This window comes from Pogoniulus pusillus, chromosome 11, assembly GCF_015220805.1.
Source record: "Pogoniulus pusillus isolate bPogPus1 chromosome 11, bPogPus1.pri, whole genome shotgun sequence".
Lineage (NCBI taxonomy): Eukaryota > Metazoa > Chordata > Aves > Piciformes > Lybiidae > Pogoniulus > Pogoniulus pusillus.
In genome coordinates this window covers 18283848-18310821 of record NC_087274.1, presented here as the reverse complement: position 1 = coordinate 18310821, position 26974 = coordinate 18283848, and the positions used below count along the sequence as shown (strand labels likewise).

The window sequence follows — 26974 nt, the reverse complement described above, 5'->3', positions numbered from 1 at the left end:
CATCTGGAGTACAGTGAACAATTCTGGAGCCCCCAACACAAGAAGGACATGGAACTTCTGGAACAAGTCCAAAGAAGGTGACAAAGATGCTCAGCAGCTCTGCTATGAGGACAGGCTACGAGAGTTAGGGCTCTTCAGCTTGGAGACAAGAAGGTTTCAAGGAGACCTTGGAGTGGCCTTCCAGTATCTGAAGGGGACCTACAGGAATGCTGGGGAGGGACTATTGACAATGTCTTGTAATGACAGGATGAGGAGTTTAAACTGGCAGAGGGGAGATTTAAAGTGGAAGTTGTTCTTTCCAGTGAGGGTGGTGAGACGCTGGCACAGGTTGCCCAGGGAGGTGTTCAAGGCCAGGTTGGATGAGGCCTTGAGCGGCATGTTCTAATGGGAGGTGTCCCTGCCTGTGGTGAGGGGTTGGAACTGGATGAGCTTTGAGCTCCCTTCCAACCCAAACTGTTCTGTGATTCTAGGAGTTAGCTCATGTCTCTTCTTACGTACTACAGTAATACCCAAGATCTCTCTTGCTGCTTCAAGCTAGCTGCTCCTCTTGGAGTTGTGACTAATTTCTTGCTTCACAAGCTGGTTTTGGAGAAGAGTTGGCTTAGCTTGTGCCGTGGAACAGTGCTAGCAATCCAAGAAGGACATTTTGAAGTGGGAAAGGAAGACTTTACTATGGATTGCTTCACAATGAACAGCAACCAGAATGCACAGGAATGAGGAGAGAGGATGAAAGGGATCGTCACAGGGTGAGTTTCAAGAAGGCAGATGCAAAATGACATCAGGATCTCTATGGAGGGCGCCACTGGGGAGGAATTCTGAGGAAAATACCCTGCACCACCTCTGGAAGCAGAAGAGAGTGGGGTGAGGAGTCTGAAGCACAAGCCCCGTGAGAGGTGGCTGAAGGAGCTGGGGTTGTTTAGCCTGGAGAAGAGGAGGCTCAGGGGGGACCTTATTGTTATCTACAACTATCTGAAAGGAGGTTTTAGCCAGGTAGGGTTGGTCTTGTCTCCCAGGCACCCAGTGACAGAACAAGGGGACACAGCCTCAAGCTGTGCCAGGGCAGGTTTAGACTGGATGTTAGGAAGAAGTTTTCACAGCAAGAGTGATTGGCATTGGAATGGGTTGCCCTGGGAGGTGGTGAAGTCACTGTCTCTGGAAGTATTTAAAAAGAGACTGAATGTGGCATTTGGTGCTATGGTTTAGTTGATTAGATGGTGTTGGGTGATAGGTTGGACTTGATGATCTTGGCGGTCTTTCCAACCTGGTTAATTCTCTGGTTCTGAGAAGAAATGCCACTTGTAGGTGAATAAATGTATTTAACTATAATTTCAGGTTAAGTGACAGAGCTGCTAGCAAATCTGTCTGGAGACCATAGGAGCTAACAAAGTCCAGGGTTGAAGTTATTACAGGATATAAATGTGGGTGTTCTAGCATTCTTCCCTCAGGGTATTGTATGGCTGTGGCTCCTGGCTGGGAGTTTCACAGCTCTGATGGCAGCTCTCTGCAAATTATTTAATCTTGCCTGCACCTGTAAATCAGAAGACCTGGGGTGGTTTCATGCAGGTCTCACACTTTGCCTAAAGGATCAAGTTAAGCCTCCTATCTGGTTTAGTTCTTGGTTCTCACCAGGAACCTTTCCTCTTAGAGTGAGCTCTTCTGACTAAGAGAAAAAGCAAAGAACCACTTAGTCCCTGGTACAGGAAGTAGAAGACACTTTTCAAATCCCTCCTCTTACTGTTGCACAAAGAGATACAGTCAGAGCTGTTGGATCTGGTGCTGGAGTTCTCCTAGAACATAACTGAATCTGTTCTGCCTTGAACAAACCCAATGATCTATTTGCTTGACTGGAAAATGTTTGATACTGCAATCTGGAGATCAGGGTATGTGCTGGCCACCTGGGAAAGAGGTTCAGGACCTTCTTCCAAAGCAATCAGAAACCAGAGTTTGAAACCCCCCACCTCTCTTTCTCACCCTAGTGGCTCTCTCACAGATTTAGAGGAGCAGTCATTTTTTTTTCCCTTGTACATGTCCTTTTTTCCTTCAATTAGTTATTGAAGTCTTCAGTAACTGATTTTTGCTTCTTGTAATTCTCAAGAGAATTCATACATAGACTCTGTCATTGGGATGAAGACTTGCCCTCAGGTGCACTGGAAATCATTCTCTTCAACAGCCACTACAGATAAGGCTCACAAGGGCAAAGGTAAGGAATTTGTTCATCATTTATTTTAGGCTGTTGAGGGTAAACTGCGGTCTCCTGAGGCCGGAACAAAGACCAATGCTTTCAAATGTTGCAGTCATCTGAAGAACAATCAACTCTTAACCTTTCCATGTGGTGAATTAACCACATTGCATCGTGGAATTCTCCTAGATTAGAAGCAAACACACAATGCTTTTTGCTTTGCCTTTTAGAAATGGGTGGTGACTGCGGTGCCTCACTCTCTCCAGCCATTGATCTGTACTCAAAATGTTGAACTGCAGGAGGGTAGAAGGGTTTCCATGTAGCATGTGTTAATTTTGCAGTGATGTTATTTTGACCAGCTGCATGGAAAACAGGAGCACATTTGCCCTAATTTGTAGTTACTTTATTCTAAAAAGCACTATTGAGGCAGCAAGATGAATTGGTGACTAAAGCAGATGAGAGTTCTGGATTTTTGTTCTTTTTTTGGTACCTAGAAATCTCTTCTAAACTGGTTTATTTTCTAGAGCATGTTTCAATGTATAGTAATCCCTTGAGATAAATAACCAACATCATAAGACAGGCCATTTATAACCTATGACCAAGTTATGGTTAGTTCACTCCTTGCCTTAAAAAAAAAAAAGCCTCTGCAGTTCTGCTGTGCACTGAAGCAATTTCTCTGCTTCACTCTGTAGTTCTTTTCCGTGGTTGGTGATCACTGCCATGTTGGGGAATTGTAATAGATGTGTTAAGACTGAATGGGAAGGTCTGGGAGCTGGAGAGGTAGCAAAGAGAGCAGCAGCAGGTGTTGAAGTCACTTAGATTAGCAGGTCATCAAAATCCTACCTGCAAGTGGTCAGGAGGTGAAGTCCCTGAGCAAATTTTGTCAGGTCAAGATGGACAAGACTGATTATAGGCAGAACCTAAAGGCTGTCCCAAACCAGCACACAGCTGCCAGCCTAAGAGGAACCCAAAGTGGTAAGAACTCAAGGGCTGGTGTCCCTTTTTCTGTATTGCCACAAGGAGTCCTGGACAGACCTTCTGGATCCAGGAATCTCGGAACCTGAATTTTGCACAGACTGCTTGGACTCATACTTCCAGGTAGATTATGTGGCTACGAGGGTGTGAGTGAGTGAAATCAGGTGTGTTTGAAAAGGAAATCAGCTCCCCTTCCTAGGCTATTGGCTTTATGGTTTGCTCTGTTACTGCTCTCGTGTTGCATCTGATAGCAGAAGAATTCATGGCAGAGGATGGATGTAGCCAGGTGCTTTTAAAGAGTGAAAGGCTGGACCCAATCTAAACAGACAATGAAGGGAAAGTGGAGAGGAGGAAGTGCATGCAAAGATTTTTTAGCAGTTCATCCCAGGAGATCATTTTGGAATAGATAAAATGCTACTCCAGAATTTAGGGATATGCTGTTTTTTCTGTGATATCTATTAATCATCTCGATGTTCAGAATGCAACTTAAAAGCAAATTGCTCTGGGCCAAATTCCACCTTTGATTACCCCTGTAAAAGATGGTTGGAGACTTTGGGACACAGTTAAAAGAGGAGGTGGGGGAGGGAGAGGCTTTGGGGTTCTTTTGCGTTCCTACTATGTTTATGACAACAGTTAGATCAGACGTGTGTCCTGGTCTGATCTTATGGTGGAGCTTGGCCATACTGTGGTCACACGAGGTCAGTCATACAAAGACTTTCAGTAAATGGATAAAAAGAGTTCCCCATACAGACTGCAGTAAAAAAAAGACACAAAGCAGCAGAGCTGAGTGCTTCATATGAACTTTAAAAGGCACTGATGTTCCTCAGATGGTGCCCTGCAGGTAACGAGGCTTTCGGTTTCCCAGCTACACCTTTCACTTCTGTTCCAAGTTGAAGTTCCTTGCTTAGTAGATAATTCTCAGGATTGGTCTCTGTCTTCTAATGAAAGCAGCCTCTAATCTGAAATCAGAAGTGACTGGGCTTTCACTTTTCAGTTACTTCACACCCAAGTGACTTCCTTCCTTCCAAGTTTTGAGTTACTTCAGCTGCAGGGATATCTGCAGTGCAAGGTCTGCTATGCTCCCACATAAGAAGACTTAATTTGTACCTGGGAGATTTCTGCTGAGGGACTTTTGCTGATGATCCGTGGCTAACTACAATGTGGTTTTGCTCCTCTCTTTCCTTACCTGTACTTTTAAAACTAGAATGAGAGGGTTGGGTTGTTTTTTGTTTTTCTGCAAGGGATTACTCTGGTTGGCAGAGGGGTTGAAATGGCCACATGTCAAATAACGGATGTGGGATCTTCTTAGAGAGCTGCAGTCTGTATTCTGGAGAAGTTTGGAGTTACAGAAGGTTGGGCAGATGTGGGATCTGATTTAAAGCAAAGGAGATATCTGATGGCTCACTCGGGAAGAGTGACACTCTGAGTGCTGCTTTGAGGTGATTTTTCAGGGAGGTGATACATTGAGGTGTCCAAAATGTAAAGAGTTTTAAGCAATCTGCAGCTGGAGGAGAGTGAAGAGACACTCTCTTCCCTCTTTCCTGTCTCCCCAGTATATTTTATCTGTTATAGATTACTCAAAATCCTTGACCTGAAGCTTGATTGCTCAGTACTGAGTGAACAACTTTATCTGCCATGATCAAGTATATTGACGTATTATTGGCACGATCCCAGCTCTAGACAAAGTCCTCTGCCAACCTGTCCTTAACCCAGTAAAACTGATTGCAAGAGCAGAGTGCTTCCTTCCTCTCATCCCTCCTAGCTTAACACTGAGCTGCTACAAAGGCACAAAGGCAGATCTTAGAAGGTGGTGAACATCCTCATCTCACTGGGGTTGGACTTGAAGTTTTCCAGAGGTCCTTTCCAACCACTACCATCCTGTGATTCAATTCATAACATAGACAAAAGCTGCAAGTATTCACAGGCAGTAAGAGCCAGGGGAGCAATGTACAAGGAGAAGAAAAACGTTTACAATATGTTGAAACAAAGTGCATTTAACAAAACACCAATTGTGTGGACAAAAAGCCATCAGGCTCTCCAGCTGCCAAAGCTCTCTGCTACCGAATGAAGCTGTGCCAGGCTCCCTGCACGCTTGTTGGACCTGGATTATTTCAAAGTGAGCCAAGGCAGAACTTGAAAATAAGTCCACCTCTGCTAGCTGCAGCTAGGGGAGAGGTCCTGAACGAGCTTAAGTGGAGTTTGCACCTTCCATTGTCCCACAATATTAATTGACTTTTCCCCTGTGTTACAACTGGAGGCTTTCAAGCTCTGTAACAGACCCAAACTTCCCTTTTTGTTTTCCTGCTCACCTCAGGAGTCATGCATACTTTTTATTCCAGAACATCCCCCAGCCATACTAACATGCATGTCTTCATGGCAGCAGTGCATGCAGCTCATTTAATGCTGCACTCAGTTTGTAATCTGGGTTGAACTTGGTCTCCTTGAATGGGATTGTCCAGTCTGGACTGAGCCACTTGGTGGTAAAACTTAGCAAGGAGAATTGTGTTTTTCTGTGTTTTTACTGCACAAAGGGTGGTGCTGTCCAAGAGCTGGCTCTGAAGGAGCTGACTCTGAGGGGAATCAAATTTGTTTTTCCAAAGGACTTGCTATTCCATCAGGATTATGACTTACTTTAAGTATAATTATTGCCAAAATAATGTGTGGGACCAGTGTTTTACCTAAAATGGGAAATACTTGAGAGCACAATCTAGACCAAGCTGGGGGAGAAAGGCTTTTTTTTTTCCATCCTAGTAGGCTTTCCAAGTGTTATTTTAAAGCATTTATCAGAGTGGAGAAACTCTCTAAAAATAGTTTTGTTTTGTTTTGTCAAAGCAAGAAATAATTTGGAAGTGTTGAAAAGAACAGACAAGGAAGAACATCCATGAGAAATGAAAGGGAGCACAAAGCCTCTCTTCCTACACAGCCACTATCTACATGGGGAAAGGATTTTTGTTCCAAACCTTGTGATCCTCCTAGTGTCTTTCATTTCTTGCTGCAACAGCTGATTGTGAGATTGCTTGTAGGCATTTACTGAAAGAAATATGTGAGGGAGGCACCACTCCAGTGTTACTCACTGCTGGAAGTTGCTTCATTGTTTGGATGGAATTTACCTTAATATTTGCTCAGTAATGTAAACTTCTGAACACCTATTCATGCTTTCACATACTTAAAATCATTTAAGAGAAGAAATTCTTCTTAGCAGAAGTTGATTCTTTTCCCAGAGGCTTGTGGCATGGTGTAGTAGAGATCCTTGAAACACAGTGTATGAGCTGCATCAGCTTCTCTGCGCTCTGACTTTGTGCTGCAAGGAGAATGAAATTAGTAAATGAACTCCTTTTCATTTGGGCCACACTGTGGATAATCACAGAAACATCCAGGTTGGCAAAGCCCCTCAGGATCACCAGGTCCAACCTAGAACCCTACTCTACAAGATTCACCTTAAACCATATCCTTAAGCACCACTTCCAAAACACCCTTAAACACATCCAGGCTGGGTGACTCCACCACCTCCCTGGGCAGCTCATTCCAGTGCCTGACCACTCTCTCCACGAAAAACTTTTTCCTAATGTCCGATCTAAACCTCCCCAGTCTCAGCTTGAGGCCATTCCTCCTTGTTCTGTCTCCAATTACCTGTTAGAAGAGCCCAGCAGCAGCCTCTCTGCACTGTCCCTTTAGGTAGTTGTAGACTACTAGCTGGTTGCTGTCAGGAAGAGCAGTAAATGATGTTCCTCTCAGATTGTGTGTTCAATACATGGTTTTGAAGTTGTTGTCATGTCATAAAATAGAAAGCAGGCTGTCAGGAAGACAAGGCAGATAGGAAAACTGGTTTCCTAATCAGGGAAATTCCATTTCACTTGATACTGTGAAGGGAAAAGAGCAGAGCCATATATGTGTGTGTGAAACCTGTGCCAGATCATCACCTCTATTGAAAATTAACCCAGCTTTGTCACTTGGGGGAAAAGAGGAGGAAAACCAGAAAAATATTCTAGTGTTTTCCTTTAGCTACCAGAATATTTATCTAGTTTGCCTGTGTGATGCCAAACATATGCCAGATGAAGTTAAACACAAGATCTTCTACATGTCCCCTATGCTCTTTCACAATGAGGGTTTGTCCAGTGTTGGAGTTGTCTGAGAGCTTGTGATGAGCAAGAAATGTGTGGAAGGTACTGACTGAGAGATTGTTTCTACTAGCATGGATGGGATGTAAGAAAGGTCTGCAGCTGAGAGCTGTTGAAGAATGCCAAGGTGCCAGTCATCAGTCATTTGGGCTGAGTGGGAGATAAACGTGGGAGGCAGTGAGAGAGACATAGGTGGAGACAATATTAGGCAAAGCAAGCAACGTGTAGACCTTGTGCCTTGAAAATGGGCGCCAGCAAAGCCTTCTAGAGCAGCCCCAACTTGAGGGATGCAGAAAGATGTTTTGTGTCAGAGAAACTGGGATCCAGAGAGATGGAGTTTTTCGTTGGTTTTGTTTTTTGTGGTTTGTTTTCACATGTAAGAATGATAATTTTGAAAATAGAGACAGAGAGAGAAGGGGAGAAGGGGGGAGAGAAGAGGGGAGAGAGCAGGAGGGAAAGAAGAGGGAAGAGAGCAGGAGAGAGAGAAAGAAATAAGGTATTTTATTTTTCAGGCTTCTCCCAAATAGGAGGTCTGAACACAGTGCTGCTGGTATCGATGCTGATACAATTGTCAGCAATTCTGCAGGGTTTATTTATCTAACAGAATGTGTCAGCACTTGCTGAGGTGCCCTGTTTGCTATACAGGAGTAGTGGGCCTACTAAAGGAGTGTAAGCTGCCCCTGCACCTAAAAATAGAAGCTCCTGGCAGAATCTGCGTCATGCATTTTTAGTTGAAGGAAGTTAGCTGTAAATCAGATCTGGACACAAGAAAGGATTTGTCTTAAAATTAACAGAGTGTTTCTATTTGAAGGAGTGGATCTGTAAATCATGGCTGAACATAATGAAAGATTTACTTCTAGAGAGTTGTAGGCAGATGCTGATAATACCAATGCAGTGCAAAATATGTGATGCCCCTTTAAAAAAATAACTCAAGTTTCTTAGCTGTCTGGGAAAATGTGAATTAACTGGGAGCACATCTCTTTGGTGTCACCCAATGCTGTTCCTGCATGACAATAGGGCTCTCTGTCACTAGATTATCTGCGAGTACCTCAGAAGGTTCATATGGGCAGATGGAGCTGTGCTTAGAAAGTCCTGTACTGCATCATTTAATTGAAAAAGAAAACCTAGGCAGTTGTCTTTGGAGTAGTGTGTGCAGTAACTTAACATAGTCTTGCTCTCTGCCAGTCCATCGAGTGCCTAGTGGCCAAGTGAAGTGCTTCATTTCCTTTTAAGGTCTGGTCCAGTCTGAGTGGACACAAACAAGACAGGGCACAGTGGTAGAAGAGCCTGGGTTTATATACAAAAGTTCCTGTGAACACAGCCATCAGTGTGAGGTGGCTGTTGTGCAGTGATAGTGGAGGCAGCTCACTGGCACCTTGTGATAAGGGCACACTCAAGGGCAGCTTTTGTGCAATGCCTACTGTGCCATAAACCCACACGTTACCTTAGCTCACCTTAGTTAAAGGTGAGAGAGCCCATTTGGAGAAGAGAAGTGGAAGCCTTTTTCTCTTCAAGCAAACAAAGCTGCTTTAGAAGAAGCCCTTAGATCCACTATTTTGTCTGAAACAGGAGGGGGCTGGGAGAAGGAGTAGTTACATTGCCACCTCTGGTTTCAGAAACCTTGCAGGGGTTCACTGTGCTCCCGGGGAGGCTGGGAGCCAGGGGAGCCTGTAGTTGCAGGAAACAGGGGCCTGAAGAAGGCAGCTCCACACATGACTTTTATTACTGATCCCAGAATCACAGAACGTCAGGGGCTGGAAGAGACCTCCAAGGCTCATCCAGCCCAACCGCCCTGCCAGAGCATGATCACCTAGAACAGATCGTACAGGAACACATCCAGGCAGGTCTTGAATATCTCTAGAAAGGGAGACTCCACAACCCCCATGGGCAGCCTATTCCAGTGTTCTGTCAACCTCACAGGGAAAAAATTCCTCCTCATGTTTCCATGAAACTTCCTATGCCTCAAGTCCCACCCCTTGTGCTGTCATCGGGCATCACTGAGCAGAGCCTGGCTACACCCTCTTGGCACTCGCCCTGCACATCTTTGTAAACATAAATGAGAGCAGTCCTCAGGTTCCTCCTTTCCAAACAGGAGAGCCAGAGCCTCAGCTCCCTCAGGCTCTCCTCATAAGGAAGATCTACTCCATCATTTTTGTGGACTATCTCAAACAGTTCCCTGAGGTCCTTATTGAACCAAATAGCCCAGAACTAGACACAGTACTCCAGATGTGGCCTCACCAGGCCAGAGCAGAGGGGGAGAAGAATCTCTCTTGACCTACTCATCACAGCCCTTCTGATCCACCCCAGAATGGCATTGGCCTTCCTGGCCACCAGAGCACATTGCTGGCTCATGGTCAACCTCCCACCCTCAAGGACCCCCAGGTCCTATTCTGCTTTGCTGCTCTCCAGCAGCTCAGTCCCCAACCTATACTGATCCCTGGGGTTTTTCTTTCCCTGGTGCAAAACTTTACCCTCGACCTTGTTGATCTTCATTCCATCTCTCCCTGCCCAACTCAGCCCATCTGTATCTCCCTGAATGGCAGCACGGCGCTCTGGTGTGTCAGCCACTCTGCACTGACGTGTTCTGAACAAACAGAATTGCTGCTTCTTTTTCCCTCTGCCTGGTCATTCTGCCTCCAGCGTGTGCCTTTACCACCCTGCATTCAAAGAGATCCCTTGGTAACAGTTGCTTAAAAGCCAGTTTCTAGGCACATGGCTCCTGTTCACATTGCTTGTAGTAAGAACAGAGAGCAAAGGCAGAAAATGAGAAGACAGAGTAGGTGGATTTGTTTTCCAATCAAATGAGTGGAAAATATTTAGAGGTTTCATTGTTCTCTAACTGTGAAGGTTGCTATCGAATCCCTGCTTGTCTTCATCTTAAGTAAACATTTCTTTCTGGGAGCCTTCAAGCAATGTTTTTCTTGCTATCAGATGCCAGTGTCTTCTGTTTGATGACCTGCCAGAGGCCTCAGTGCACTTTCTCTCCTGACCTGATCATCATGTTTGGGAATCTTCTGATACACGGGTGTGTAGGTCAGGCAGTGTCACTAAGCTTGTCCTATGCTTTGACCCTTTTGGAGTTCATCCTAAGAGAGCTTCAGGGAAATGTACTATGCTTACTAATAACAAGGGGCAGTGAGTGGAAGTTGAGACATAGGAAGCTCCATGGAAACAGGAGGAAAAACGTGTTCTCTGTGAGGGTGACTGAACACTGGAACAAGCTGCCAGGGGGGTGTGTGTGTGGAGTCTCCTTCCCTGGAGATATTCAGGACCTGCCTGAATGCATTCCTGTGTGATCTGGTATAGGAAATCCTGCTCTGACAGGGAGGTTGGACTGGATGATCTCTGGAGGTCCCTTCCAACCCCTAACATCCTGTGAGGCTGTGATTTAAATCTGTGCTGTCTTCATCCTTGCAGTCCAAAACGCTGGGGCTGTATTACCAACACTTCAGAAATGCAGCTTTAATCCTCCTTCAGAGTGTGTCCCCCACATGACTCTCTGATATACAAACTAATCACTAGGAGTTGTTGTAGTGGTAGTTCTGATGCATTTTGAGGAAGAAATTACTTTGCAGACATAGCTGGGAAAAAGCAGAGTCACTCTAAGGAAGAAAGTGCTGCTTCAGTCTCTGCAAGTTTGTTACAGCAACAGATTGGCTGGAAAACCCACCCGAGCACTGACTTGTCTGTGAACACTTGCTCGGCTTGCCTGCTCAAAAGCCTTAACGACCTCCTTCCAAGGCCATCACAATCTTCTACTCCACTCAAATAATTGCTCAAACTGAAAGTGGGGTTTGTCTGAATTAACCAGACTAGCAGAGGAGAATGACTTCACTTCTCTATGGCTTCAGAGGAAAGGGTAAAGTTGTGGTGGTTCAGTACCATCACATTCCCTGCATTTTTTTCTTACTCAGTTTGGTTGCTGTCTCAAGATGCTTTTCAGAAGATGCCTGAAGAAAAGTAGTGCTACTTTGTGCTTGTATAGATCAGCTAGAGCTGGTGAGAGCCCAGAGATGAGAACAGAGTCTCTACTCCTTTCTTTCTCTTGCACAGAGAGGGTTCTGTTAGAATCATAGAATGAGACAGGGTTGGAAGGGACTGCAAAGATCATCCAGTTCCAACCCCCCCTGCTGTGAGCAGGGACACCTCACACTAGATCAGGCTGTCCAGAGCCTCATCCAGCCTGGCCTTAAACATCTCCTAGGATGAGGCTCCCACCACCTCCCTGAGAAACCCATTCCAGGCTCTCATCACATGCTGAAGAACTTCTTCCTGACATCCAATCTGAATCTACCCATTTCTAGCTTTGTTCCATTCCCCTCCAGTCCTATCACTACCTGTCACTCTAAAAAGCCCCTCCCCAGCTTTCCTCTAGCCCCCTTAAGATACTGTAAGGCCACAATAAGGTCCCCTCAGAGCCTTCTCTTCTCCAGACCAAACAGCCCCAACTCCCTCAGTCTCTTCTCATAGCAGAGCAGCTCCAGCCCTCTGCTCATCCTCATGGCCCTTCTCTGGACACCTTCCAGCACATCCATATCCCTCTTGTAATAGGGGCTCCAATACTGGACACAGTACTCCAGGTGGGGTCTCAGGGAGTTCTGCCATCCTTTCCTGCCAGGATTAGTAGCTAGCACTAGTGAGAGAGATTTTGAGTCAAAGCAAGTGGGAAACTTTACTATTCCAGCTAATAAACAGCTGATTCATTGCTAGGCAGCAGAATACCACTGAATTTTATACTCCATATGTAAACTCATCCAGTCCAAATCTCTGCCTGCAGTGAAATGTGACATTTGTCTTGGGTGAAGGATTTCCTGCTAGAGATTCCTGCATTAAAACTGTGAGCAACCTTTCCATAATCAGGAAGTCAGGAAATAGAGGCTAATTGCCAGAACATTTGCAAGAGGCAAGATTTGATTGCCATCATTCTAATAGCTTTAGCTGTTTGAAAAGGCTCTTAAATTGCTTTCTGATTTTTTTTTGGTGGAGTTGCTATGCTTAATCATTTATTCATCTTCATCAACCATATCCTGGGCTGCATCAAGAGAAGTGTGGCCAGCAGCTCAAGGAAGGTGATTCTCTTCTGCTGCTCCACTCTGGTGAGACCCCACCTGGAGTACTGCATCCAGTTCTGGAGCCCTGTTTTACAAGAAAGATACAGACATGCTGGAATATGTCCAGACAAGAACCACAAGGATGATCAGAGGGTTGGAGCTGCTCTGCTAAGTGGACAGGCTGAGAGAGTTGAGGTTGTTAAGTCTGGAGAAGAGAAGGCTTCAAAGAGACCTTATTTGTGGCCTTCCAGTATCTTAAGGGGGCTAGAGGAAAGCTGGGGAGGGACTTTTTAGGCTGTCAGGTAGTGATAGGACTGGGAGGGGAATGGAACAAAGCTAGAAATGGGTAGATTCATATTGGATGTCAGGAAGAAGTTCTTCAGCATGGGGGTGATGAGTCTCTGGAATGGGTTTCTCAGGGAGGTGGTGGGAGCTTTATCCCAGGAGATGTTTAAGGCCAGGCTGGGTGTGGCTCTGAGTGGCCTGATCTGGTGTGAGGTGTCCCTGCTCACGGCAGGGGGGATTGGAACTGGATGATCTTTGTGGTCCCTTCCAAGCCTGGCACATCTGTGATTCTATGGTTCTGTACAGATGTATTTTAAAATAAGGTGATTAAAGAAGCTTTTTCTTCCTTTTCTGGTAGAAATAACAGGGGACCTCAGGCTCATTCTAAGGCTTGTTGTGAAAATATCCTAGCAATTACAGGATGAAGGAGAGGTTTGTATTGCTTATTTATGATGCCTCATCCGGATTTGCCCTTGCTTGTGAAGCTTCATTTGAACCTAAATTAATTAGATTATCCTAATTAAAGGAAAAGCTTTGATTTGAGAGCAGGAAAGCATGTTTGCATGGTGGCTACACCCTCTGCTTTATCTGACAGCATCCCTGAATCCTAGCAGCATGTAATAATTAGGTGTGTCAAGTTATAAGGTGATTCATCCTCTCTCAGGGGTCCCAGAGGAAGAGGTGGAAGACAACTGTTCTCCAGAGGAGACTGCAGACATTAAGATAGATCCATAATATCTTTTTGAGTGACTATCCTCAATTCCTGGTGCTTTCTTAGAGCACATAACTGATAATATTTCAGTTCTTGAACCCTGCAAAATCCTTGAGGTGCAAACACAAAGGTGGCAAATGCTGATAAAGTAGAAAGTAGGAGAGTGAGCAGAAACAGAGTGTGTGTCTCTGTGTGTGTGTGTGAGGGTAATGTTGCTCTACTGGGGACTTACACCAAACATACTTCATTTTGTGTAGGTAAAAACTAAGCCTGCAGCACTTGTGTCAGCACAGCACCTGTGTCCCTTCTGCTTGCTTTATATAGTTTACTATAGCTGCTTCAGTAAGTGCATGCACTTGCTCCCTCCTCTAACTGTTAAAGTCATCAATGTCTTTTTGTATATGGAGCCCTAAGCACCACAGGCTTTATGAATTAACCAGTTCTAGGTTGTCTTTCCAGAGTTGCTAAGTGCTGTTGATTCAGTGTTGAATTCATGGTTGAAGCTAACAATGTCACAGGCTCACAGGTTGTCAGGGGTTGGAAGGGACCCATGAGCCAGCAGTGTGCCCAGGTGACCAAGAGAGCCAGTGGCATCCTGGCCTGCATCAGGAATGGTGTGGTCAGCAGGAGCAGGGAGGTCATTCTGCCCCTGTACTCTGCACTGGTTAGACCACACCTTGAGTATTGTGTTCAGTTCTGGGCCCCCCAGTTTAAAAGGGACGTTGAGATGCTTGAGCATGTCCAGAGAAGGGCAACGAGGCTGGTGAGAGGCCTTGAGCACAGGCCCTATGAGGAGAGGCTGAGGGAGCTGGGATTGTTTAGCCTGGAGAAGAGGAGGCTCAGGGGAGACCTTTTTGCTGTCTACAACTACCTGAGGGGTGGTTGTGGCCAGGAGGAGGTTGCTCTCTTCTCTCAGGTGGCCAGCACCAGAACAAGAGGACACAGCCTCAGGCTGCGCCAGGGGAAATTTAGGCTGGAGGTGAGGAGAAAGTTCTTCACTGAGAGAGTCATTGGACACTGGAATGGGCTGCCCGGGGAGGTGGTGGAGTTGCCGTCCCTGGGGCTGTTCAAGGCAAGATTGGACGTGGCACTTGGTGCCATGGTCTAGCCTTGGGCACTGTGGTAAAGGGTTGGACTTGATGATCTATGAGGTCTCTTCCAACCTTGGTGATACTGTGAGATCATCAAGTCCAACCCCCCTGCCAGAGCAGCACCATACAATCTAGCTCAGGTCACACAGGAACACATCCAGACAGGCCTTGAAAGGCTCCAGAGAAGGAGACTCCACAACCTCTCTGGGGAGCCTGTGCCAGTGCTCTGGGACCCTTACAGTGAAGAAGTTAATTTCTTAAATCCCCTCTGAGTCTTCTCTTCTGCAGACTAAACAGCCCCAGGTCCCTCTATAGTTCCCAACCTAGGACACCTGGGAAGGAAGCCACTGTGTGTTATCCTTTACATTGAGCTCTCAGTCTGAAAGAAGTCAACTAGAGTGAGGGGTGTCACAGACAGGAAACCAAATTAGGAATTCGTACCAATAGTAGAAAAACTTTACTGATGTCTTGAACCTGTAACCACTGTGAGATAAGCAGGTGGTGTAGGATGAATCCATAGATCTAAGATGTCAGGATTTTTGCCATTAAATGACAAGATCAGACTCCAGAACAGAAGCTGAGGCCAGCAATGTCTTCTGCATGAGGTCAGGGTTCAGGCTTCGGGTAACGCAGTGTGATGATAAGGCACAAACATCAGGGAAGTCATAAAAAGCAGATGTAGGTTGTCATCTAGGGAGTCTCCTCCTGCTCACAAAGCAAAACTAGCAAAGTGGTTTATCTTTTAAGATGCCAACCACAAACACAGTAAGGGAACACTGAAAGCTGTCATTGATTGTCACGAGTTTTATCAATATTAAGGGCACTTACACTGAGGAAAAAAAACAGAATTGCAGTGATAATTGTAAAATTGATAGAGAAGAGGGCAAAATGGGACCCCACTTTCCCTCCTTCTCTAAGTTGTCTTAGAAGATGACAGAACTTGGCTGGCATGTTGGTGCTGTAAAGCTTTGTGTTCCCTGCTCCAGCTGATGGGGTACATCTGGGAACTCTCAGGAAAGGGAGGAAAAAGTATCTTGGAAGGTATCCAGCTAAATATCAGCCTGGTTGTGTTCCACGCTTGTGATACTTTGGTTTCTGCCTCCTGGCCTCACCTGAAATTATCCCAGATAAGATTTTGTTTGGTTTGTCTTTAAGACTATTTGGCACATGGGGATGAGGACTCTCAGGCTGATATGCACAAACCTTGAAGGCTGCAGATGTAAAACAAAATAAATAGGTACATATTCATACACGCTTGTGAGAAGGCCGTGGTCAGGTGAGTGTGGGGAATGCAAGATCTGAGGTGATTTTAGATCATAGCACAAAAGACAGCAGTGAGATAGACCAAACACAGGTGCCTCTCCTGCAAGAGACAGGCAGGAGAGCGATTCATCACTGCTCGGTGCGGGGAAGACCTCAAACCACCACCTGAGGAGCTTTGCACAGGGAAAGGTATTCTAAATATTAGGATAAGTAGGAGAGGGACAGGCAAGTCAGAGAAGATGAGGTGCCCTGGAGAGGCTGCATCTGGAGTACTGTGTCCAGTTCTGGGCCCCCCAGTTCAGGAGAGGCATAGAGCTTCTTGAGAGAGTCCAGCACAGAGACACAAAGATGATGAAGGAATGGAATGTCTGTTATGAGGAGAGCCTGAGGGAGCTGGGGCTCTTTAGCTTGGAGAGGAGGAGACCTCATCACTGTTTATAAAGATGTAAAGGTGAGTACCAGGAGGCTGGAGCCAGGCTCTCCTGGATGATGCCCAGTGACAGGACAAGGGGCACTGGGTGGAAACTGAGGCATAGGAAATTTCTTGGAAACAGGAAGAAAAATGTTTTCACAGCGAGGGTGACAGAACACTGCAAGAAGCTGCCAAGGAGGATTGTGAAGTCTCCCTCTGGAGATGTTCAAAACCTGCCTGGATGTGTTCCTGTGTGATCTGCTCTAGGTGATCCTGCTCTGGCAGGGGAGTTGGACTGGATGAGCTTTGGAGGTCCCTTCCAGCCCCTGACATTCTGTGATTCTGTGAAATCCAACTTGCAATGTTACAAAGCATCATAGCATGATTAACATTTTCTTGGCAGGGTCCTCCTCTGGGTTTAGCATAAGCATATCAGTGCAGGTTATGGTGACTGTAGGTTAGTTTGATTTTGAGCTCCTGACAGATAATAATCTGGACAGGGACATGCAGCTGCCAAGCTGCCTTTCACAAGGAGTGCTTGCACATGGTTAGGGGACGGGAGCACTGCCTGATGAGGAGAGGCTGAGCTGCATGGGGCTGCTTAGTCCAGAGAAGAGAAGACTGAGAGAGGATTTAAGAAATGTTTCTAAATATCTAAGGGCTGGGGGTCAGGAGAGGGGGGACAGGCTCTGCTCACTTGCTGCTTGTGATAGGACAAGGAGCAATGGATGGAAGCTGCAGCACAGGAGGTTCCAGCTCCACACAAGGGGGAACTTTTTTCCTGTAAGGGTCCCAGAGCACTGGCACAGGCTTCCCAGAGAGGTTGGGGAGTCTCCTTCTGTGGAGCCTTTCAAGGCCTGTCTGGATGTGTTGCTGTGTACCCTGAGCTAGACTATATGGTCCTGCTCTGGCATTGGGGTTGGACTGGATGATCTCTTTGGGTCCCTTCCAGCCCCTGACATCTGTGATCCTGTGGAGCAAACCCAACATGATTCAAATTAAAAAAAAAAAAAAAAAAAAAAAGCCCACTTTGTAGTCAGCTCTTCCTTCTCACCTGCTGGGTGTAAGTTTGATATCTCAGGAAAACAGTCTTAAAAAGACTTCTGAAAGCCTTAAAGAGTCATTAAAAAGCTTTTCTTTTCCCTAAATGCAAGAGAACTTTTAAAACGTTGTTTCCTGAGAAGGAAGCAGTTCTATGTAACATCCACTCTCTGAAGCACAAGTGAGAGTGAGCCTGCGTTGCTGAAGGAGGAGCAGGGACACCTCCCACCAAAACAGGTCGCTCAAGGTCTTGAACACCTCCAGGGAGGGAGCATCCACAACCTCCCTGGGCAACCTGAAACAGACTTTCACCACCCTCACTCTAAAGAACTTCTTCCTAACATGCAGTTTAAAACTTCCATCTGCCAGTTTAAAGCCGTTACTCCTCGACCTGTCACTACAAGACGTTGGAAATAGTCCCTCCCCAGCCTTCCTGTAGCCCCCTTCGGATACTGGAAGGCTCTGGCAGGGGGGTTCCTGCTCTGCAGGGGAGTTGAACTAGATGATCTTTGGAGGTCACTTCCAGCCTCTGTGACTCTACAAGGTCTCCTCAAAGCCGTCTCTTCTGCAGACTGCAGAGACCCAGCTCTCATAGCCTGTTCTCATAGCAGAGCTGCTCCAGCCTTCTGAGCATCTTCTTGACCCTCCTCTGGACTCACTCCAACAGTTTGATGTCCTTCTTGTGCTGGGGGCTCCAGAGCCAGCTGGCTTCATGCCAGCTTGTGCCTGCATGTGTCTGGTCAAGGCATGACACCTGCACACTGCACAGGAGTTACTCCTTGACTTGGTTGTGCCCTTTCCCTAGTGCACAGCCTTCCTAGAACTAGCCTGCATGCTCTCGTCTCTTTGCCTTGCCTTCTGTCACAGGAATGTGCCTCTGCTTGTTTCGTTCCCATGCAGGGAAGCACAGTTACTCCTGCTAAAAACGGTAAGGAAGAATCTGGGCTACAAAGCCAAAGAAAACAAAGAGAGAAGCTGGGAACTCTGAGACTTTCTGGTCTTCAGGTTTGGCTGTCATTTGTTCGGCCTTTTTTATTTGAAATTTTATTTGTAATCAAATAAAACTTGAATAGGTTGTGGCTAAGTGGACTTTATCTGCAAGGCTTAACGAGCTCTTCAAACAGAACACTTCTTTTGTTTTTAATGGGATCATAAAAGCTTTCTTCTGGGATACTTCACAGGAGGGAAGCACATCTAGAGAGGCTTAGCCTGCACTGGCTGACGTTGTCAGATGTCAGAAAAGATCAGGGCTTCTCAGCTGCTTTGTGTTTCTCTGCAGCTCGTTGACACCCCAGCTGGAGGCATTTGGTCATTCAAATACTGAGAAATAGACCTCCTGTAAAAATATGCAGCTTCTGGCAGACTTTTTCACAGGCTCACAGGATGTCAGGGGTTGGAAGGGACCCAAAGAGATCAGTGAGTCCAACTCCCCTGTCAGAGCAGCACCACACAATCTAGCTCAGGTCACACAGGAACACATCCATCCACTGCTCCTTGTCCTATTGCAGGGAGCAAGTGAGCTGAGCCTGTTCCCCCCCTCCTGACCCCCAGCCCTCAGATATTTATAAACATTTCTTAAATCCCCTCTCAGACTTCTCTTCTGCAGACTAAACACCCTCAGGTCCCTCAGCCTCTCCTCATCAGGCAGTGCTCCAGTCCCCTAATCCTCCTTGTAGCCCTCTCTTGTACTCTCTCCAGCAGAGACTTGTCCCTCATAAACTGGGGAGCCCAAAACTGAAGGCAGTACTCAAGTACTCTGTACACGAGGACAGAGCAGAGGTAGAAGAGAGCCTCATTCAATCTGCTGGACACACTCTTCTTAATGTCCCCCCAGGATCCCATTGGCCCTCTTGGCCACCGGAGCACATTGCTGCCCCATGGATATTATCCAGCAGCACTCCCAGGTCCCTCTCCACAGGGCTGCTCTCCAGCAGATCACCTCCCAGCCTGTGCTGGTGGTGCAGAACTCTGCACTTGTCCTTGTTGAACCTCATCTGGTTCCTCTGTGCCCAGCTCACTGTCTGTCCAAGTCTCTTGGTCTCACTTTTCCATGTTCTCCTGATCTGGGAAATGTGAGAATCCATTTAATGCCACTTTCCCTACTGATTGCTTTGCATCTGTATTTCAGCTCCACTGCTTTGTTGACTGTAAGGCTGTTAGCACAGAGGCTAAAATACAAGAGCACAGTGTCACAGAACGCCAGGTTGGAAGGGATTCCAAGGATCATCTGGTCCAAAATCAGCAGCTCTTCTCAAAACACCCCAACCAGGACTGTTAGAAATGATGGAGAACATGTAGCACCTTGTGGCTGGTGTCTAGCAGGGCTATAGGGCCACAGAAAAGGAGAGGGATGGCTCTGCAGGCAGGGTCTTTGTTCTGGAGTGCACAAAGCCCTTCCATTTATTTATCTGTCTGTTTATTTATTTAAACTTGCAGTCGTGGAGGTTGGCTTCTACTCCCCTTGCACCTCACATGCTGTTTGTCCCCAGAGGCAAAGCCCGGGTTTCTGTGGCAGATACCATCAAGAGTTGAGCAATGGGGAATCTTTCCTTTGTCATGCCTCGCATGCCATTAGGTTTGGGGCACAGTTACTTGCTTCCTTCTGTAGAGCTGAGCATAAATTAGAGTTCCTGAGTGTTTATTCTGTTTAAACATCCCATGACTTTTCTGTCCTGAACTGTGTAATGCAAAAGTCAACACCCAATCTTTCTTCACCCAGGTGATAACTGCTGCTGTTTGCAAAGCACCCTGCATCATCCCAGCTGAACTCTCCAAGACAGGTGAGCCAGTGTGGCTGCAGCACAAGGGCACCTGAAGGGTATTGCTGCTGTAGGATGCCACTATCTCCCGTCTAGGTACAATCACAGAATTGTCAGGATTGGCAGGGACCTCAAAGATCATCTAGTTCTAACCCCCTTGCCATGGGCAGGGACACTTTCCACTAGCTAAGGTTGCCCAGTGCCACATCCAGCCTGGCCTTAAAGACCTCCAGGGATGAGGCTTCCCCCCACAGGATGTCAGGGGTTGGAAGGGATCCAAAGAGATCATCCAGTCCAACCCCCTGCCAGAGCAGGACCATACAATCCAGCTCAGGTCACACAGGAACACATCCAGACCTTGAGAGTCTCCACAGAAGGAGACTCCACAACCTCTCTGGGGAGCCTGTGCCAGTGCTCTGGGAGGCTTACAGGAAAGAAGTTCCCCCTTGTCTTGAGCTGCAACTTCCTGTGCTGCAGCTTCCATCCATTGCTCCTTGTCTTATTGCAGGCAGCAAGTGAGCAGAGCCTGTCCCCTGCCTCCTGACCCCCAGCCCTTGGATATTTACAAACATTTCTTAAATCCCCTCTCAGTCTTCTCCTCTCCAGACTAAGCAGCCCCAGGTCCCTCACCCTCTCCTCATCAGGCAGTGCTCCAGTCCCCTAATCATCCTCAGGGCACCTCCCTGGGCAACCTGTACCAGTGTCTCACCACCCTCTTGGTGCTGCCTTTTTATCTGCTGTATCTTCCAAATGGCCTCTGAGACTTTCTGCAGTCAAAGTAAACGTTGCAGAGAACAAACCCTGTGTGATAAGAAATCTGCAATTCTTTTGCTGGTGGGCAGCTTTTCATTAACTGTGCAAAGACCTGGCCTTATACCAGTACCTGAAGTTAGACTGGCCCAGGCTGATGCAGGTGGAACATGCTTCTAACACTTTTGCTTATTGATTAGTGCTTTTATAGTTTGTTTTTTTTATCCACAGGTTGAAAGGAGTCCTTGCATGGAGGCTAGTGAAATGCATCTGTCAGCAATTTGTAAGGATGTTACTTAATTTAGGGTATATTTATTTATTTAGATAGATAAAAATGTGTTACATGTTAAAATATATATTACACATCTAAATACATGGGTTACATTTATATGATTGATATATGTATATGTGTGTGTGTGTGTGTGCATCTAAGAGACTATGAGAAGACAGTGACTATTATGCCAGTATCCACTGAGATTTAGCCTCTGAAGTGGTTAGTCCAGGCTGCCTACTTCAGGTCAAGTGTTTTATGAAGGGGAATGAAACTCAGTGTTTCTGTTTTTTCAGTGGCCAAAGGCTCTTTACATCCGGGAGGGTGAGAGAAAGGGTGAGAACAAGAGGGAACATAACTGAGTAACTTCTCTGTAGTTAAGTGCTCTTCAAATAAGGGTTGCAAGATGGAATTGTGGAAAGCAGTCGCAGATCGCCGATGTGTGCCTTACAGCTAAACCCCTGCTGTTAACCTGGGTGCTCAACAACTGTTTCCATGCAATGCCAGTGTCCTTTATTCCTGCTCTATGGAGTGAGTGCTCCATGGGAGCGATTAGCAGTGCTGGAAGGACTGGCCAAAAGCTTGCCTCTATCTCCCTTCAGCAAAATGTGTTCCAAGTTGTTAAGAGCTGATTTGACTTGGTCTGGTTGCCTAGCATTTGGATGAACATCTAATTTAGAAACACCTTTTTTTTTCTTATTCTTGAGTGGCAATAAGGGATTTACAGAGAAACCTCCAACTCTGACTTCCTTGCCTGGCTCCTTGGGGTTTTAGGCAATGCTTTAGAAAAGTAGCTTGAGTGATCTGCTCCCATTTCTTTTGAAGCACTGAAATGACAAAGCTCTCAATATGTTTCCAGTGAGGCACTGGAGGATTGTGTTGTTCCATCAAGATGCAATGAATTGCTTGACTCATCTATTTCCATTCCAAGTTCTCAATTACCTTTATGTACACTGTTGTGGCATGCAAGCCTGTGTTTACTGCACTGACCTCCTACAAAGTCTAAGTAATAAATCATACAAGCTGCTTTGAATCAAATGTTAGAAAACCAAAGTTAATTGAAAGGGCTTAAAGGTGGTGGAGTGGCTTCCTTCTCTTCAGGTTCCCCAAGATCTGTCATTCTGGTTCTCCTATGCAGTGATTTCCGTATTGGGCAAGACTCAAGATGTATTGGCAAGCTTGACCCAAGTTCCCAGGAAAGGTGGGAGGACTTTACTGTGAGCTTTCCCAGCTTCTGGGTTTGTATTCAAGGGTTAGAGAGTAGTTCTCTCCTCAGCAGAGACTTCCTCTTTCCTGGTGTTTTTGTCTCAGAGTGGCTATAGGAGACCTGCTGCTGCAAGTTTAGCAGCCATCCTAATCTGGCTTTGTTTGCTCATGCCTTTGGCTGAGATGAGTAGGTCAGTCCCTTTCAGAGGCACAACCTGTGTGGCTTGGCATCAGATGAAGGATGCACCTGATGAATGTTCCACCAGCTGCTCTGCATGACACACTAAATAAAATGCCTCTGCTGCCAGGTAGGGGAAGTGTTTGCTGCAATGGCTCTCAGCGTCCCCTACTTTGTTTCTCAGGCATTTTTGACACACTGCTGTGTGTGAGCTGCATTTGGTGAATAAGGGTTTCCAACAACTGCCCATGCTGCAGTCCTAGGCACAGCGTGCTCTTACATGCTGTTATTTGTACTAGGAGCAACTGAGGCGATGGCACTTTGTTAGGCACTTCTTAACTCCAAAACCTACCTAAAGAAAGAGAATTTAAGGAAGATTTTTTTTTCTAAGTGAGGCTGTGTTCAAAAGCCTGGAGCCTCAACAAGAGAAATGAGTATCAAACAGAACAAATCCTCCTTAAAGGGGATCCTCCAAAAAGGATCCTTGAATCCTCCAAAAGGCTAGAGCAGGAAGGTGTCCACCTGTTTCCTTACAGCCCAAATGTTGTTTTAAATGGTGGCAGCAGGAGCTGAGGTGCTGCAAGCAGCCCAGCCAAGCGCCCTAGGGGCCACAAGAAGTCAGCTGCAACTGCTGTATGGCTACAGGGGACATGATGCTGTCACTCGGTGAGATGTGGCACATTTTGAACAACTCAGCACAAAGTTCTTCAGGTTTCTCAAACTGACCACCCCGAAGTTCCTGGGCTTCCTGGCATGGATGAAAATGCCACTAAACCATTTCCTTTTGAGAAAAGTCTTGTAAGTAGTGGAAGTTGTCAGAAATGGTGGTTCAAAATGCCATCAGTAAGGTTACAAATGACACCAACTTAGGTGGCAGTGTTGATTTGAATGAAGGAAGCTCTTCAGATGGACCTGGATAGTCTGGATCAATGTGCCAACATTAATGGGATGAGTTTCAATAAGGCCAAATGCCAGGTCCTGCACTTGGGTCACAAGAATCCCAAGCAGTGCTACAGGCTTGGGGCAGTGTGGCTTCCTCACCCTGCTTACCCATTCACAGGAACTAACCATATGCTTCCCAAGGCACCACGTCTACAGAGTGATGCTGGGTTGCCCCTAGACATTGGTGCAGCTGTCAGTGCTCTTTTGGCATCCTTGCAGGAGCAGGGGCAGAGTGGGATGGTGAGCACAGGCAGGTGGCTGCTTCCTACCCACACTGTTATTGTGGCCTTTCAGTATCTTAAGGGGACTACAAGAAAGCTGGGGAGGGACATTCTAGGCTGTCAGGTAGTGACAGGACTGGGGGGAATTGGTATATTCAAACTGGATGTTAGGAAGAAGTTGTTCAACATGAGGGTGCTGAGACCCTGGAAAGGGTTCCCCAGGGAGGTGGTGGAGGCCTCATCCCTGGAGGTGTTTAAGGCCAGGCTGGAAGAGGCTCTGGACAGCCTGATCTAGTGTGAGATGCCCCTGCCCATGGCAGGGGGATTGGAACTGGATGATCCTCGAGGTCCCTTTCAACCCTGCTGATTCTGTGATTCATCACTTCGGGCTCCAGTGAGCCCCTTGGACAGGCTTTCACCCCAGGCACAACACAGCCTTCCCTCTTGTTCTTCATGCGCCTGGGCTGGGAAAAGTCCTGGCCATCATTCCCAGCACTAAGTGGCAGTGAAAAGAGTAACCACAGGCACAAAACAATTCAATCTGATCGAGGGCTTCAGTTTGTGGAGAAGTCATATACAGTAATAATTCTGAACTGTCTGGTTTGAACACCTCTGAACATCACAAGCTCTGCATTTCATTCTGTGAGGTTTTTCAAAGGAAGAAGCTCTCCAGCCTCTTTCCAAACTCACATAACAACGAAGCAAAGTGCTCTGTGCTACACAGCATGTGGAAACCCTTGCTGAGACTAACAGGGCAGAAGCTGATAAGTCAAATCCTATTTCCTGTAACCAGTAACAGTTTATGAGGCCTGTGGGGTCCAAGCTGATCAATAAAACAGCAGAGCAGCCCAAGTGAGGCTCAAGGACAGCACATAAAGTATTCGTAAGTGGGCTATACATAATTTAGTGAAATTAGCATAAAGTTACAGTTTTACAACTCCGGGAGTCTGGAGTTACACCTCAGCTGTAACAGAGACACCTCTTTAAATCTTAATATATGCAAAATGACACTTGTTACCTTCAGGGTTTTTGTTGGTTTGGGTTTTTTTAATAGTCCTTCCCACACAATTAAGAAGCAATTTTGTCTTCTTGCTGCACTAATTAATGTTTTTTTACTTGAACAAAGAGCCACTTAGAGGGATGGAAGGCTTAGGTTTGTGATACTGTCGTTTTCACTGATATTGCAAGGGCTGTAATGAAGGTGCATTCACTGATGATTAAGGTTGTGTTTCTTGGCAAGGCTCTAAAGCAACAGCTCAAAATCAGGTCATATTATAGCAGGGAATTTATGTTCATCAAGAAGTGTGTAATATGTGGGCTCTAAGTTTGAAGAGGCTTCAGACAACAGCCTGTGCATGTGCAGAGGTTTGTCAAGCAATCTTTTTATTTTTTTTAGAGAGGTGAATTTATGTTTTCCTGTGCAGAGGAATTGTTTATAATGATTATGATAGTTAATGACATCCACTTTTTACAGCAAGATGGGCTCTGCTTTGGACTTGAGTGAGCAGCCAAAGTCTGAGTCTGTTTGCTACAGGAAAAAAAAAACAAACAGTTAATGATGGAGTCAGGTATCCTTGAAGTATGCCTCTATATTTCCAAGACACATTCAAATTCCTGGCCCATGAATTCAGCTTAAGAATAGGACAGAGAACATTTTCTGTGATATACTGTTTTTGAATCTTCTGGTTACCTTCTCTTGCTTCGCTGCTTGAAACATCTTTCTGCCAGCACTAAGCCTGAAGGTTTAGATCTTCACTCAACACCTTTTGAGCTCTGGCTTGTGTGCCCCATGTGAAAGGCTGTTTTGTATTTAACTCACATAGAGAGACAACTGCAGCACAAACACTCACACCAGTTTCTGGGGTTTAAGGGAAACAGACAGAGACAACTGCATGCTGGCTAAGGCTGAGGACTGTGAGGAAATGCTTTCTATCTTGGATCCCTCTTCGGGTTATCATTGTCTCTCTTACAGTCTTCTGGGAAAGCAAGTGTTGGTCTCATTATTTCCTTAATTACACTTTAATTACACCCTATAAAGCCAAAAATATTTGTGTAAGAGGATGAACCTACAAACAATTAAAAAAGCATCTACTGCCTGTGTGCATATGTGTAAATTAAGGTATTGCTGGGGAAGAAAAGCTACCATATTTGATTTAAATACTATTATGAGGTCTAGAGACATTAGACACAGATTTGTTAAGCTTGTAGTGTATACTCTGGGCAGAACTGAACTTTGATTGTGTGCAAAAATTAGCTGGAGTAACACACAGCATGAATCATGTCAGTGTTTTACGTGGCAGGTGGGTTGGAACTAGATGATCTTTAAGGTCCCTTCCAACCTGAACCAGGATCTGTGAATCTGTGTAAGTTCTTTTAAGCCAGTGGGAGCTGTGTGCCGTCTGTGGTAGGGTTTGGTTTTCAACGCTTTACAAGAAGCTCTGCTGTTAACAGATGGAGACTGTCGTTTCTTCTAGGGAAGCCACTTAGCACATGCGGGCACCTGTGTGGGAAGCACAACACAGTGTAAAATCAGCATGGTGACACATCACAGACTGGGTGGAGAGATGGAGGTCTGTGCTACCGTGCAGGGAGGAATGCAGAGCAGGCTGGAGGCCCAGTTCTTCCACCCAGTGGGCCTGGAGGCTCATTCTTCCCCTGATCACCTGCAGAATGGCCCAAGTGCTGGCGCAGCTGATAACAGAACAATGGCTTGACCACAGTCCCACCCCCTGCACTTTGCACAACAGTAGATACCAGCTATAAATATTACCCTGAGCTGGTATCTACAGCAGGGATGAGACTTCCACTCCAAACATCAGGGAGAGATCCAGAATCTTGTGTCCTCCTCACCCACGGCAGAAGAGTCATCTCTTGGTAAGATTTGTGGCTTCGGCTACTCTGAGTGCTTCCCTGGGAGCCCAAGCTTGGCAGTACAAGCAGATTGTAGAGCTGCACCTCAGTGCATTTATCACCAGCAGCCTTAAAGAATCTGCATACATTGCCTGCAAATAAACCACACTGCCTGTGCACCTGCTGAGTGCAGCCAGCCCTACGGCGGCCAGGCTGTGCGGGGTCTGTAGCTGTGGCGATAGCTGGCAGAGCTATTAAGAGGTAAGTCCACCCTCTGCGATCTCTGAAGACTGGCTACAGTGCAGGGGAATTCATCCCTTACCCAATGCAGCACACCTGGAGTCTACAGAAAGCAGAGAGCATTTGGACAAATGCTGTGTGGCACAGAGACGTCTCCTAATTGCAAGATCTCACAGCTATGCAGCAAAACTCGTTTGCCTGATGCAGGAAGAAAATTGCTGTGGAGAGGGCTGTCTTTGCACCTGGCTTGACTTGAGATCCTTTACTGTTTATCCTGGCAGAAATAAATCGCATAGAACTAGCTTGGAAGAGCCCTACAGCAGCCATCTAGTCCAGCTGCCTGGACAAACCCGGGCTGACAAAGCTAAGCGCCTTATTAAGAGCCTTGTCCGGGTGCCTTCTAAACACTGATGGACTTGGGGGATTGACC

At 46.2% G+C, this 26974-nt stretch overlaps 1 long non-coding RNA gene across 1 annotated transcript; it reads left to right on the top strand.

Moving 5' to 3' along the window:
• The first annotated feature begins 550 nt into the window (after positions 1-550).
• On the top strand, positions 551-21010 carry LOC135179756 (uncharacterized). Its single transcript, XR_010304105.1, has 5 exons — positions 551-746; positions 1333-1418; positions 2096-2200; positions 19847-19907; positions 20868-21010. It is a non-coding gene; the product is annotated as an uncharacterized LOC135179756 (long non-coding RNA).
• Positions 21011-26974: the final 5964 nt, after the last annotated feature.